Below are 13755 nucleotides of genomic sequence, written 5' to 3' on the forward strand. Positions count from 1 at the left end.
TAGGTAGCGTTGGGGGCGTTAGTCCCAGTGACCTACAGGTACAGGCGTGCAACAGAGGCCATTGCAATCACTTGGCGCACATCACGACGGCCACGATTTTACTTCTGTGATTTTACGCCATGTCAGGACCGCGCAGGCAGTACTCGGCTGCCTTTAAAAGAAAAGTTATTTCTGCTGCCGAAACCATCAGCAACTGTGCTGCGGAGCGGCAGTTCGGCATGAACGAGCGGAGCATTCGCAGTTGGAGGAAGCAGAAGGAAGCCCTTTTTGCATGCAGCGGCCTGAGAAAAAGTTTCTGGGGACCAAAAAAATGGAGCATTTCCCAACGTGGAACGAGAACTGACGGACTTTGTTCGGGAGCAACGAGCTGCACATCTCGCTGTGAACATCGAGCTGCTGCAAGCAAAGGCAAGGGAGATCGCTCGAGACAAAGGCATTCAGCGGGTGGACTTCAAGGCAAGCAAGCATTGGGTGTCTCGCTTCATGCGCCGCGCTGGGTTCTCCCTACGTCGGCGTACGTCGATCTCGCAGAAGCTGCCAGAAAGCTATGAAGAGCTGCTTGTGGCCTTTCAGAAGCACATGATTTCATTGTGAAAGGCAGTTCCCTTTCAGCTGGGCCAGATCGGCAACGCTGCATGACCAGACGCCGGTGTACCTCGATATGCCCTCGGCTCTAACGGTGCATCAAAAAGGCTCCAGGTAAGTTACCGTGCGATCAAGTGGGAACGAGAAAACGTGGGTAACTGTAATGTTGTCCTGCTTGGCAGATGGTCGCAAGCTGCCACCCTACATGGTGTTTAAACGAAAGATGCTGCCGAAGGGGGAGACGTTCCCAAAAAATGCTGTCGTCCGATTCCCAGGACAAGGGGTGGATGAACGAATCGCTAGCGCTGGACTGGATCAAGTCCGTGTGGTGTCGACGGCCCGGCGCACTGCTGGGGCTCCCATCGATGCTTGTGCTCGACGCGTTTCGGTGTCATCTGGCGGACTCCGTGAAGCGACTGCTACGCGACTCCCGCAGCAGGGATGGATGACACTCCCGCAGGGAGGGATGACATCCCAGCTGCAGCCACTTGATGTGTGCCTTAATAAGCCGTTTAAGGACCACATGAGGTGCCTGTATATGGAGTGGATGAGGCCCGGAGAGCCAGAAGTGACCCCTGCCGGACGGCTGAAACTGGCCTCGCCAGCTCTACTCTGCTCATGGATCGCCGAGGCGTGGGCCTGCATTCCCGAGGCGCTCGTTTGTCGTGTGTTCAAAAAGTGCTCCACCTCAAATGCGCTTGATGGCACGGAGGATGAGGTGCTGTGGGAGGACATTTCCAACAAGGGAGCTTCGGAAGAGAGTCCATCAGACGAGGACAACGAATAATCAAGTGTGTAAATAAATGCATTTTTCTGTTTTCCTCAAGCTATATTCGCATGAAAACGTTTTTTCTCGCGTTTGCTATCCCCGAATTACACCTCGGACTATATGTGGGTCCGAACTATACGCGGGTTTTTTACGGTAGTTTGCATATACATTGAAGGAAGTGCAAAGTAGCAAGTGCCATTTGTAAAGTTCAGCGGTGTTTACAAAGGTTTTTCTTCACTTGCATAGAGTTTTCCTGGTTATTTTTGTGATACGGACGCATACTTGTTTTTTTTTTCTTGAGGAACAGAGTGACACGGCGCTTTTTATATTGTGGCTATGCTTAGAGCCACTAAATAACTTTATTTAGTGGCTCTAGCTACGCTGTTGCAATGTTTAGAAACTTAAGATGCATTTTTCTCTCATTTTGCGACGTCATGCTCTGTCTTACGGAGTGTTTCATTATCTGGCTTTTGACCTAGGTTGATAAGACTGGTATCATTTGTATCATGCTGGTATCATGCTGTTTGTATCACTCTGGCATTGATCACCAAATTGAAGTACACCTGCAGCTCTGCAGTTTATTTTGAGAGATCACGCTCTTCCTTACGGGATGTTTCCAGGATAACAAGACTAGTATGATTTCATTTGTATTGAATTGATCTAGCAGGCGATGCTATTTGTATCACTGAAGCGTTGATATTAAAGTGCATTCCACCTACAGCCTTGCAGCAGGTTTCAGATGCATTGCAGGACAATCTCTAGTTCTGGGTAGCTGCTGTGCTTTAGTTTCATTGGTACCACAAAAAAAACAACAGCACATGGTATTTGTGCATTTCTGTATTCTGAAAAGACACCGAGAAAAAAGGGTGAAAGAGGATATACAGTTTCTGAAGTTTAACAGTGTAAAATTTAGTTTTCCTTCCCAATTTATACGGTATTCGTATGAATTTGTCAGTCTTTCCATGGTAAGATGGTCTGAGTATGCCAAACCCTTCCGCTTTCCTGCGAGGGGATCTATTGAGGGCACAGTCACCATCATGTGCCACCACGTACCACCAGCCGTGAAAGCCCTCATGCATGGATTAAGGGGGGACGTGGCTTTCAAAATCAACTTTTTTATTTCTTTGTGGATGTTGATGAAAATTGGCACAGCAACTGGAAATGCTTCTGCTATAACACCATAAAAATTTCAAGGTAATATTTTGATAACTTTTTCATTTATTAAATTTTCTTTCTGTTCCGCTTGTACCGAGCTTGAGCGACTTATAAAACATGATAGAAAACTTGTTCGGAGTGCTTTGCATTCCCCAATGAACGGACGAGGTCGTGACAGTTTCAGAATTTTTTTTTTTACAACACAATGTTTTTTAGTTTTCATTTTTTTAGAGGTTAATGAGCAACAGGCATGTTGACTGCGAACGACTATTTGAATTAAAAAATAACAAAAAATAAATCTGGAAAACCAAGAGTGTCACGACCTGAACTGTTCATCAAGGAATGTAATGCAAGAAACAGAATCAAAATAGACCCAGCGGTCACAAGGAAATCCCTGGAACAAGCGTCACAGGTGGCAAAAAAAAACTGTTTTGAGAAAACGGCTTCCGAAGTTGCAACATAGGTTTCACTTATCAAAAGTTGTCACGGCTGTAGCCTTTCATGTCCTTTTGAACATGGGGCTTCTGGAAGGCCTTGCCTTGAAATTGGAGTGCCTTTTACAGCCTTTCTCTTTCCACAAAACATCATTTTCAGCTCCTCTGTGAACAGTACATAGCCCAGTTAGCAGACCAAACGGAGGGGGAGATAGATGGCTTTCAATGGGCTTTCAATGCAAATGCTGGTTAGCAGTATCGCACTGGACAACTTCCCTTTGCAGTGTTGTCCCCATGGCAACAAGTGAAGCGTTTTTTTTACTTAAATTTGAAAATTTCTGGCTTCTTTTATGTTTTATTACTTTGCCTGGCGCAGCAATTCAGTACTCATACGTGCAGGTGCACGTGTTCATTGCCAAAAGTTTGCATACCATAAGGGTGCAAATGAGCTACTTTGAAGCTTGGTATAATACTGTGCATAACTCCAACTTTGATGGAAGGTTTTTTTTTTTCACTACTTTTGACGGCATCCAACATTTCTCGCAGCACAGTCAGTATGCCCTAAGCCATGATTATATGCATTGGTGTCGATCATTTCCCTACAAAAATCACCGTTAAATACTGCGACAGTAAGGTAAATTTTTAACGCAGAGAACATATTTTTATTCCTATATTCCTAAATCAAACCTGTTTGCATGATTATTAGAAGCGCACGGGAAACGTTGCGCAAGAAAGGCGATATGGCTCGCGCGCATCGCAGCGCACGCTTACCGCGACATATCGTACTTTGATTATCCCTGATATGGCTCGTCAGGTCGCTTTTAAGATTAAATCTAACGTCGCAGGCATTAATTACAACTACTGGCGTTCAATTGTAACCGGTTGCGCAGACATGTGATGCTGCAATGCGCGTCGGCTATGCCGTGCGCGCCGCAGCGTTTGACGCGTCGACCGTTTCTTTCCTAAGGCTAGCGAGCCCACAATCAAATCACAGCAATAACTAAGCGTGTAAACATCGCAAATTCGACTAAAAGTTCACTTCACGAACCGCTATCGCAAGCGCGCACACCGCGTCACCCTCTGGGGTCTGGCGACGGTAGAGACGCGCCCCACGAAGCGTTCGATGCCCTCCGCCTTTCGAGCCACACAACTTCCCGTAATCTGGCTCGTGATCTCAGGCATTCCTATCGCGATAACGGCCGTGCTGAATACCACTGATTGAATAGAAACTTGGCCGAGCGAAGCACCGAAAATGAACTCAACCCGCGCGCTACGCAGTTCTGGCGGCCGCCATCTTGCATTGCGCCGCGACACCCAATCAGGAGGGCCGTCTTGGCGCGCCCGACCGGAGGACGAATAGCGCTTCAGCATCTATTTCTAGCTTCGTTTGTGCGTCATTTCTTTTCTGCCGTGGGTTTGTGAATGAACGAAGATAAAAGAGACGCGGGGAACCGGAAAGATGAACGCTCGGCCGATCTAACGATATCAAAATGGCCGCGCCCGATGGCACCGTTGCGGAGATACAGCGCTCCGAAAATCGCCGTTTTTTCGCACTTTTGCGCTGATAGTTTGTCACCGCGCCCGGCAAAACTATTTTTTTATGCCACTTTGCGAAGCTTTTCAGCAGAAAAACTTCGCAGACATACAGATTAGGAAACATAGAAGCCGAATATGTAGATTTAAAAAAAATGATGTTTTGGTCATTTTTCTGAAGTTGAAAGCCGCGTCCCCCCTTAAAGGAGCCATGAAGAGAAAACACAAGTTTGGTTCATTCAAAAGATTGTCGCGTTAAAATCATACTGACACCACTTTTAACTAGGGGTGCGCGAATATCAATTTTTTAATTTCGAAGCAAATTCGAATAATAAAAACAAAGTTCGAATCGAATCGGATATTTTTCGAATATTTTTCGAATACGAATACTTATTGTTTTTTGTAAAATTAATGTTTTCACTATCTAGAGACACAAAAACTGCAACTTTATTGCACAACAAATCACACAAAGTATGATGATGATTGGATGTTTATGGCGCAAGGCCAACTAGGGCAAAGAGCGCCAAAGCAATGGTTATGTATGACGGTTGAAGATGTAATCCCTAAGACTACTCAATAAGAGCAGAGATTAAAATAGTAAAATCAGTGAGACGATGAGGATGGCTGGTGTAAAAGGCCAGGGTGTGATAGTGCAGGGCATGAAATTACGTGCAAGAATTACGCGTGATAGGAAATAAGCTGTAAAAATTTGATTTCGCTAAGAAACCTAAAAGTACGTTGTAGGGAGACTATGGGATCATCCGCTAAAAACAGTGCTGGATGTAGTGGAATGTGTTGTCTGTATAGTCGTGGGAAATATTTGCGTCTTGTTCTGTGGAGTGCTCTGCATGTAATGAGAATGTGAATTACAGATAGGCCCTCCCCACACCTGCTACACAAGGGTCTTGGAGAACCAGTGAGCAGATGGGAGTGTGTTGCGTGTGTGTGGCCTATCCGCAATCTAGCTAGTGCAACTTCAATGAATCTGTTGTGTGAGTCAGTAGTGTATGGTCCTAGGTGTGGTTTAATTAGGTGTAACTTGTTGTCTGTCTGTGTGCTCCAGTCGGCTTGCCAGGTTCTGCGAAGGTGTTCTCTTACGTATGGCTTGAGGTCGGTGTACGGTACTTTTGTAATGTCCACTGTGTTCGTGTGTGCCGCAGCGGCGGCCATTTGGTCTGCGGTCTCATTTCCCGCAATCCCACAGTGACCCGGTACCCAACATACAATCACTTCGAGATTTTTGACATACGCTGACATTAAAGTCTTAAAAACTAGATTTATGACGTGATTTTTAGAACGCTTTTGGGATGATAATGCTCGTACAACGGTGAGTGAATCTGTGTAGATGATGGATTTTTGAATGTGATGTTGAACAATATGACCAGCAATAAGAAAAATGCCATACGCTTCCGCCGTGAAGATGCTCGAATTTACATGCATCGATGTAGAGGCCGTAAAGTTGGGTCCGTGCGCAGCACAAGACACCGCAATGGAAGTTTTCGATGCATCACTAAAAAATTCTACAGCCTGGTATTTTTGCTGCAGATACTGAAAATGTTGTGAAATCGCGATTTGTGGTACCCTGCTTTTCTGTAATTGTGTAAAGGACAGGTCACACAATACAGGGCGAAATTGCCAGGGGGCTATAAAGTCAATGGTAGATGTTCTGAATGTGTCCAAAAAGGAGATTGACAGTTCAGAAGCTTCCCTTCTCACCCTAAGTGAGAAAGGTAGAGACAGAGATGGACGATTTAAAAACAGCTGTGACGTGGATGTATCCATAAAAACAGGTTTGAAAGGATGGTTGTCGATTGATGATATTTTACAAGCATATAAAAGATCAACATAAATTCGCTGGTACTCCAGGCACCACTTGTCACACTCCACATACAGGCTTTGGACAGGGCTTGTACGAAAAGCACCACACGAGAGGCGAAGCCCGAGGTGCAGCAGTGGGTCGAGCATTTTTAGCGCTGTTTTTGTGGCCGACCCGTAGACAACACTACCGTAATCCAAACGAGACCCTACCAAAGCGGTATAAAGGCGCAGCAGGAGTTGTTTATCTGCACCGTATGATTGGTGAGACAAGACTTTCAAAATATTCATTGTTTTTAGACATTTTTGTTTGAGTTGTTTGATGTGAGATATGAATGTAAGTTTTTCATCCATCACCACACCCAAAAACTTATGTTCCTTTTTAACAGGGATTGGGTCACCATTGAGGTTTATTTCAGGATCAGGCCTTACTCCACGTCTCCTTGAGAATACGACACAGGTACTTTTTGTGGGATTAAGTTTGAAACCATTTTTGTCTGCCCAGCGAGAGAGTTTCTTTACCCCAAGCTGGACTTGACGTTCACATATGGATATGTTACAAGATTTAAAAGATATTTGTACATCATCCACATATACTAAACAGGAGATCGATGGAGGCAATGCTTTCCGAAGCGAATTCATTTTGACGATAAAAAGCGTGCAGCTCAAAACTCCGCCTTGAGGCACGCCATTTTCTTGAATGTGAACTCTGGACAGTGCTGACCCGACTCTCACACGAAATGTTCGTTTGGACAGGTAACTATCAAGAGTGTTCAACATATTACCTGTTACACCATACGATTTTAAGTCTGCAAGGATGCCGTAACGCCATGCCGTATCATATGCTTTTTCGATATCAAAAAATACGGTCATGCAGTACTGTTTGTGTATAAAGGCATCCTTAATGTAAGATTCCAGTGCAACTAATTGATCGTTTGTGGATCGCCCTGCCTGGAAGCCTGCCTGGCAGCTCTCGAGAAGACCATTGTACTCAAGAAAGTACATGAGCCTCCGGTTAATCATCTTCTCGAAGAGCTTGCACAGGCAGCTTGTCAGGGCAATAGGTCTATAGCTTGCGGGAGAAGAAGGGTCCTTCCCTTCTTTCAGAAAAGCCACAACTATGGCCTCCCTCCAAAGCCTTGGAAGGTGCCCCGATAGCCATATTTGGTTGTATAGGTGCAGGAGTGTCTCAAGGGTGTCTGCGTGTAGGTGTTGAATCATAGTGTATGTAATGTTGTCTGCACCTGGAGCAGAAGGTTTACAAGTGGCAAGAGCAATCTTCAGCTCATGGAGTGTAAATTCACAGTTGTATCCAGACTTTGACTTGTTCTTGTCGCGTATAGGCTTCTTTTCGGCAGATGTTTTGTGTTGCATAAAAGTGTTTGTATAGTGCGCAGAACTAGAGACGTGTTGGAAGTGTTGTGCAAGTGTGTTAGCCTGATCTTCCAGAGTGTCACCTGTGGTGCTAACCAGGGGCAGGCTGTGTGTGTGTTGTCCTTTTAGTTTACGTATTCGGGTCCATACCTTGTGGGTGTCCGTGTATGAATTTATGGATGTGAGAAAGGCGCGCCAGCTCTCCTGTTTTGCCTCACGGCGCACACGCTTACCTAATGCCTTCGCTCTTTTGAAAGAAATAAGGTTAAAACTTGTGGGGTGTCTACGGAGGATGCCCCACGCCTTGTTCTGGGCCTCCCGCGCACGCTTGCAGTCGTCATTCCACCAGGGCCTTCTCGGGTTGCGCGGGGCCCCAGAGGCCTGGGGTATTGACTTTTTGGCGGCCGCGAGAATGTGCTCCGTGACGAGCTGGGTTGCCTTCTCTACAGGTAAGTGTGCTATGTCTGTGTAGTGCAGTTGAGATGTCTCTGTGAATGTGTTCCAGTTTGCTCTTGCTTCTATAAACTTGCAATGGGAAGGGGAACTCCTAGGGCCCTTATCTATGTATGTTAGTGAGGTAGGGAAGTGGTCACTACCGTATGGGTTAGTGCCAACATCCCATTCAAGTGATGGAAAGAGTACTGCAGAGCCAATGGCCAAGTCGAGGTGTGAATAAGTGTTGTGTGCTATATTATGGTATGTAGGCTTGTTTTTGTTAAATAGGCATGCTCCTGAAGATATTAGAAATTTTTCGATTAGGCGACCTCGGGCATCTGTGCGGTGAGAGCCCCAAAGAGTGTTGTGTGCATTGAGGTCACCTATAAGAATGAAAGGTTCTGGTAGCTGATCTACAAGGCCCTCGAAATCGGAGCTTGAAAGCTGGAAATCAGGAGGGATGTAGATGGAGCACACTGTTATTAGCCTATTGAAAATTATGGTTCTAATGGCAATAGCCTCAAGGACAGTCTGTAATTGGATAGGGTGGCATGCCAATGATTTTCGGGCAATGATGGCCACACCACCTGAAGATGTACCACCACCAGCCCTGTCCTTCCTAAATACCATGTAACTATTCAAGACATTTGTGTGTTTGGAGTTTAAATGTGTTTCTTGTAAACACATCACACTTGGCTGATTGGAATGCAATATTTCGTAGACATCATCAAGATTGTTAAGGAGGCCTCTACAGTTCCACTGGATGATATTTTCTGTTCCCATTATGTACCTTTAAGAGCTACTGGAATGTGTGTCTGGGTTCATGTTTTGTCTATCGGGGCTTGTATTCTTGGAGCGGGTTTCTTTGGCTTTTCTGTTGGTTTGGACGCCGCAGCCCGTTCCTTGCGGAGTGATGCAGACAGGAACGGTCCGACGTCCATTTCCTCATCAGATGTTCGGGGGGTGTCCGGCGGACCGGGCCCCCTGGACTTGGCACCCTTACGGGTGCCTTTGGTTCCAGCCGCAAGCGCCGCGGGCGGGGCAGGCGGCGGGGCTAGGATGGGAGCTTCTGTAGGCCCTACCGTGTCCATCTCCTCCGTGCCCTCAGGTGTCCCTAGGGCCTGTGGAGAGGACACAGTGAGAGCGGCAGAGCTCCCAGCGGCGATCGCACTCGCCACATTCGTTGGAGTCGCCACACTGGGCGATTCCTGACTACTCTGGACTACCGAAGGCAGTCCGGCAAGAGACGAGGCCCCCGCAGCCTCTACAGGCGTTGTAGAGGCAGCAGGTGGCTGCTCAGCTGGGGGTTGGGACAACAACACGTCAGCAAGAAGGCTGCACTGTGTTGCCGTGCTGACCAAACGCCGCCCCAACCCCCGGCGGGCGGCGTCTGCGTACGATGTGGCCGAAAGCAGCTTGTGCTTTTGGCGCGCTTCTGGATAGGTGATGTTTTCATTTACTTTTATGTGAATTATTTCCTTTTCGGCCTTGAATTGTGTACACGCACGCGAATACGCAGCGTGCGGTCCGCTGCAATTCGGGCACTTCTGAGTGGTGCTTTCACAAGCTTCTGAGGAGTGACCTGTCTCAGCACAGTTGGCACATGTCAACTTCCCTCTGCATGATTTGGTTCCATGGCCGTATCGTTGGCACTTAAAGCAGCGCCTCGGATTTGGGACATACGGTCGTACGTTGCAGCTAAGAAAACCCACTTTGACCTTTTCTGGAGGCGTTGTGCGATCAAACGTTAGGATTAGATGCTTTGTCGGAATTTCTTGGTTTGCTCTCCGAATCACGATTCGTTTTACTGCAGTTACATGTTGAGGTTGGAGCGCCTCAAGAAGATCTGCTTCCGTCTCAGACTCTAGTTCTTTCTCTGATATGACTCCTTGCGAGGAGTTGAGGGTCCGGTGTGGTGTCACAGTGACAGTCAAGTTGGCCAACGTCGTCTGTTTCAGTAGGTTCTCACTCTGATTTTTCCTTTTTACTTCGACCAGTACATCACCTGAGGCGAGTTTCTTAGCATCATAGTCTGAACCAACAACAGACTCAATGCACTTTGCCAACAGAATGACAGACTTCTTTGCAACAGGAGTGGTTTCTGCAGAGTGAATGACAAGAAATTTGTGGAAATGTTCTGGTTTACCTTTAGCTAGTACTTCGGTGCGGCCCCTTTTAGGGGGCCGATCATTGGATTGGGGGGATAAAGAAAAAGCCATGCGATATTGAAAAAAGCAGGGGACGGGGGTACTTCCTTCTCAAACCTTACCCTGATAGCCTGAGAGGTCCCGGAGCTCCCTGCCTGGTAAACAGACAGGGAGCCCATCCGCCGGAGCTTGACCTGGGCTCCGACGGCCACCGTTTGTGGTTTCTGCCCTTCACCTTACAACTCGTAGCCACGGTAGATTACAGCAAGAGTATGGGGGCTCGGGGTCCGCGGTGTCGCCAACACCGTCACCAAGATTACTCAAGGTGCCCCGTGCGGGGAAATCACACAAAGTAAAATTAGGAATTACACAATACCATTGCACTCAACAGATTAATGTCTGCACTCACTTAAATGTTAACATGGAGAAAGGTTAACTGCTCGACATGTTCGGGGAGCAGTGACAACCTCCTGCTCGTCACCACTTTACCAGATATTGAAAACAGCCGCTCACTTGAGACACTAGTAGCTGGCACGCCCGAGCCCGTGCACATTGCCGCGCGCTGATACAGTAAAATCTTGATGATTCTAATCTCGCGGGACTGCGAAAAATATTCGTATCATCCGAAATTCGTATGAACCAACACAGACCAAAAAATTTAGCGCTGAAAAAAGTTTTCGTTTATTTCTTTTCCTACTTTCGCGTGAAGAAATTCGTGATTTTTTCTGCTTTTTTAACCCCCGTGTTGCAAAGCAGTCCTTTCTGGAGCAGGTAAAGCTTCGCGCTTGTCTCCTCACTCGCTGTGCCCAAGCTCGCTACACGCCGCAACAGCCAAACGTGAACCGCATGGTGCGTTTTTGCACGCGATTCGCTCGCCTCGGCTCTGCGAGCGCTGTATTTTCACACCCACATCGACAATTTCGCGCCCGCGGTAGCGCCTACCTCGGTCAGAAAATGACGCACGACGCGCGCGGCAGAATGGAGGAGCCTGACTACTTGCGATGAGATCGAGACAGCCGGCTTGGCTCCGCCGGAGATGGTTAGGCTTAGCACCCCGTCAAATATTTTATGGGCGCTTTCACTAGCGGCGCAGATGATGTTTTATAGTACCGTTTTCGAATGCATTATCAGCTCCTTTACCGCACAAGCAACTTCGTGTCTCCCTTGAGCCGCATTTTAAAGAGCGGTTAGAAGCGGTCGCTCGAGCGCCCGCGCCAATTCGCGGCTGGAGCCGACGCCATGTTGACGCCGCCGGCCGCGCCGCGCGCAGCGTGGGGGTGGTTTCGCGGCGGTGTCAGCGCGTTGGGCGTGCGCAGAGCGTTTTCGCGAGCAGAAAACAACAGCCCGGCCGTTTCTGGAGAAAGAGTGACAAACAGGGGAGCGAGAGCCGTCACTTGCTCGTTCGGCAGTCGGGTGCCTCGCCGGCTCGTTCGTATCTTCCGCCGGGCCGCGCAGGTCCGTTCGTAACAGCCGAAATTTTTCCCATTGCAAACGATGCAATTTCGCCGGGACTTTTCGGAAATCCCTATCATCCCGAAATTCGCACCCCCAGAATCGTATCATCGAGAGTCCACTGTAAATAAACATCGATACAGACACGCTCCGATTTTTTTTTTTAGTTTTGGGTGGTTCGAATATTTCGAACAATAAAAGTGTCGTTCGAATCGAATCGAATACCAAAAAATTCGAATCGAATATTCGAAGTTTCGAATATTCGCACGCCCCTACTTTTAACGTAAACTTCGCTCAAATAAGCTACATAATTAGGAAAAACGGGAATGGTCATGCGACCCACCAGCTCATTTCCCGCAACAGAACCTATGATGTCACATGAGCTAAGCTCTGCGATTGGCGGAGGCTGGCAGAAGCAGACGCAAATTAGGTAGAGCTTACAAACTAGACGAACGAGCGATTTGCGCTTAAATTTAGGGCACATTCTTTACAAAGCAATAAGAATGATGGGACAAACAGTGGAAGTTACGAAAGCACATGTAAACATAGAAGTACTGATGCGTTCTGCTGTTCGTACTGCGCACAGCATGCTTGGTTTAGCTGCACAGCACTACGGGGCTTGGGGTTGTCTCAGACGACACTGGCCGATTGACGCAAGCAACAGTGTCTTACGTGACCCCATTTGTCGAGCGAGCACTGTTTCAGGGAACGAATATTTTCTCCAAGAACAGAAACAAGCCAGGTTTAAATGCGGGCAAAAACAAACCAAACGCTTGCCACGGTATGGTGGCGCCATCTAGGTTACGGAATGTAAAGAAACGCGGGAACAAACCAACACCGCTGTACAGGGTGGAGACAACCTTTGAACGGTCCCGTGCCGCTGCAATTGGGCCAACGGGCTCAACGCGTTATTCTTTTCGTTTCCCACGAGACCTAGCAACGCGAAACAGACAATATGATTCAAACTTCGCGTTGCGGCGATAATTTTAGCGCGGTTTTGACACAATGACTTGCTTCGGCAGCGAGCGAGCAACTGAACATGGCGGCGCCAGCGTTACGTGTCTCTACCCTGTACGGCGGATGCGTGAATGAAGGTACTCTAGGCTGCAGAGCGGTCGGTTCCCGTGATGTCACTTGGGACCACGAAAACGCACGATTGAGCGGGAAAATCAAAATTTTAACCTGAATTGTTTAATTTCTCAGTGAATAAAGCACCGTTTGTATCCGGACAAGCGCTGGGGGCACTATAAAACACGAAATCTTTCGAATAAAACCAACTTGCATTTTCTCTTTATGGCTCCTTTAAGGGGTGGGGGGAGTGCAGTGCAGCACGGAGTGCGGTGCTACAAGGGGCTATAAAGGGCAAGTGCTTAATGGACAATAAACTACTCTACAACAAAGGTTTTGAAATATGGCAGGAAGTCCTGAACACTTTTCAATAGTAGTCAAAAAACGACCCCCCCCCCCTTTCCTATCACCGACGCACATGTACACCACAATCGTAGTTTGAACAATGCTGGTATGTTTAGCCACCTCGCTCTCGGAATTAAATTTCACTTCACATGCATCAATCATTATTACTCGCGTGCAGTAGCAACCAATCTTGCTATCAGGCGCTGCCTGTATACGTCGCAGCAACGCAGCGCACGCCACAACTTTTGGAGTGTCGAACGTTCCATTCTTGAAGCTCACGAGCCCGCTGTGAAACATAGCAATAACTTAGCAATTTATAACAACTCAATGAGTCCAGAAGTTCACTTCGCAAACCCCTATTGCAGATGCAAGCACCGCATTTCACGCTCAAGGATGAACCACAGCAAGGTGGTGCGCACGTTTTCGATACGTCTTACGAGCCGCAGAATCTGGCACATGATCGCATTATCGCTGCAATAATGATAACGTTACTGTTCAGTACCGCAACACATGAAACGACTAAACGGGAACCGAGGTGACTGCGAAACCTCAACCAAGGAAAACATCAGCGAAGCACACTGTGCGCCCGAAATGCGTAGAAGCTTGGCGGCCATGTTTTTGTTGCCATGGCAAAGCCCAATTG

At 47.5% G+C, this 13755-nt stretch overlaps 1 protein-coding gene across 5 annotated transcripts in view; it reads right to left on the reverse strand.

Moving 5' to 3' along the window:
- The window catches only part of Poe (E3 ubiquitin-protein ligase-like protein poe), a 278680-nt gene that overhangs the window by 57641 nt on the left and 207284 nt on the right, over window positions 1-13755 (reverse strand). The window lies entirely within an intron of this gene.

The sequence above is a fragment of the Haemaphysalis longicornis genome, unplaced genomic scaffold, assembly GCF_048455015.1.
Source record: "Haemaphysalis longicornis isolate Haplotype H1 unplaced genomic scaffold, Haemaphysalis longicornis Haplotype H1 scaffold_1, whole genome shotgun sequence".
NCBI classification, from domain to species: domain Eukaryota; kingdom Metazoa; phylum Arthropoda; class Arachnida; order Ixodida; family Ixodidae; genus Haemaphysalis; species Haemaphysalis longicornis.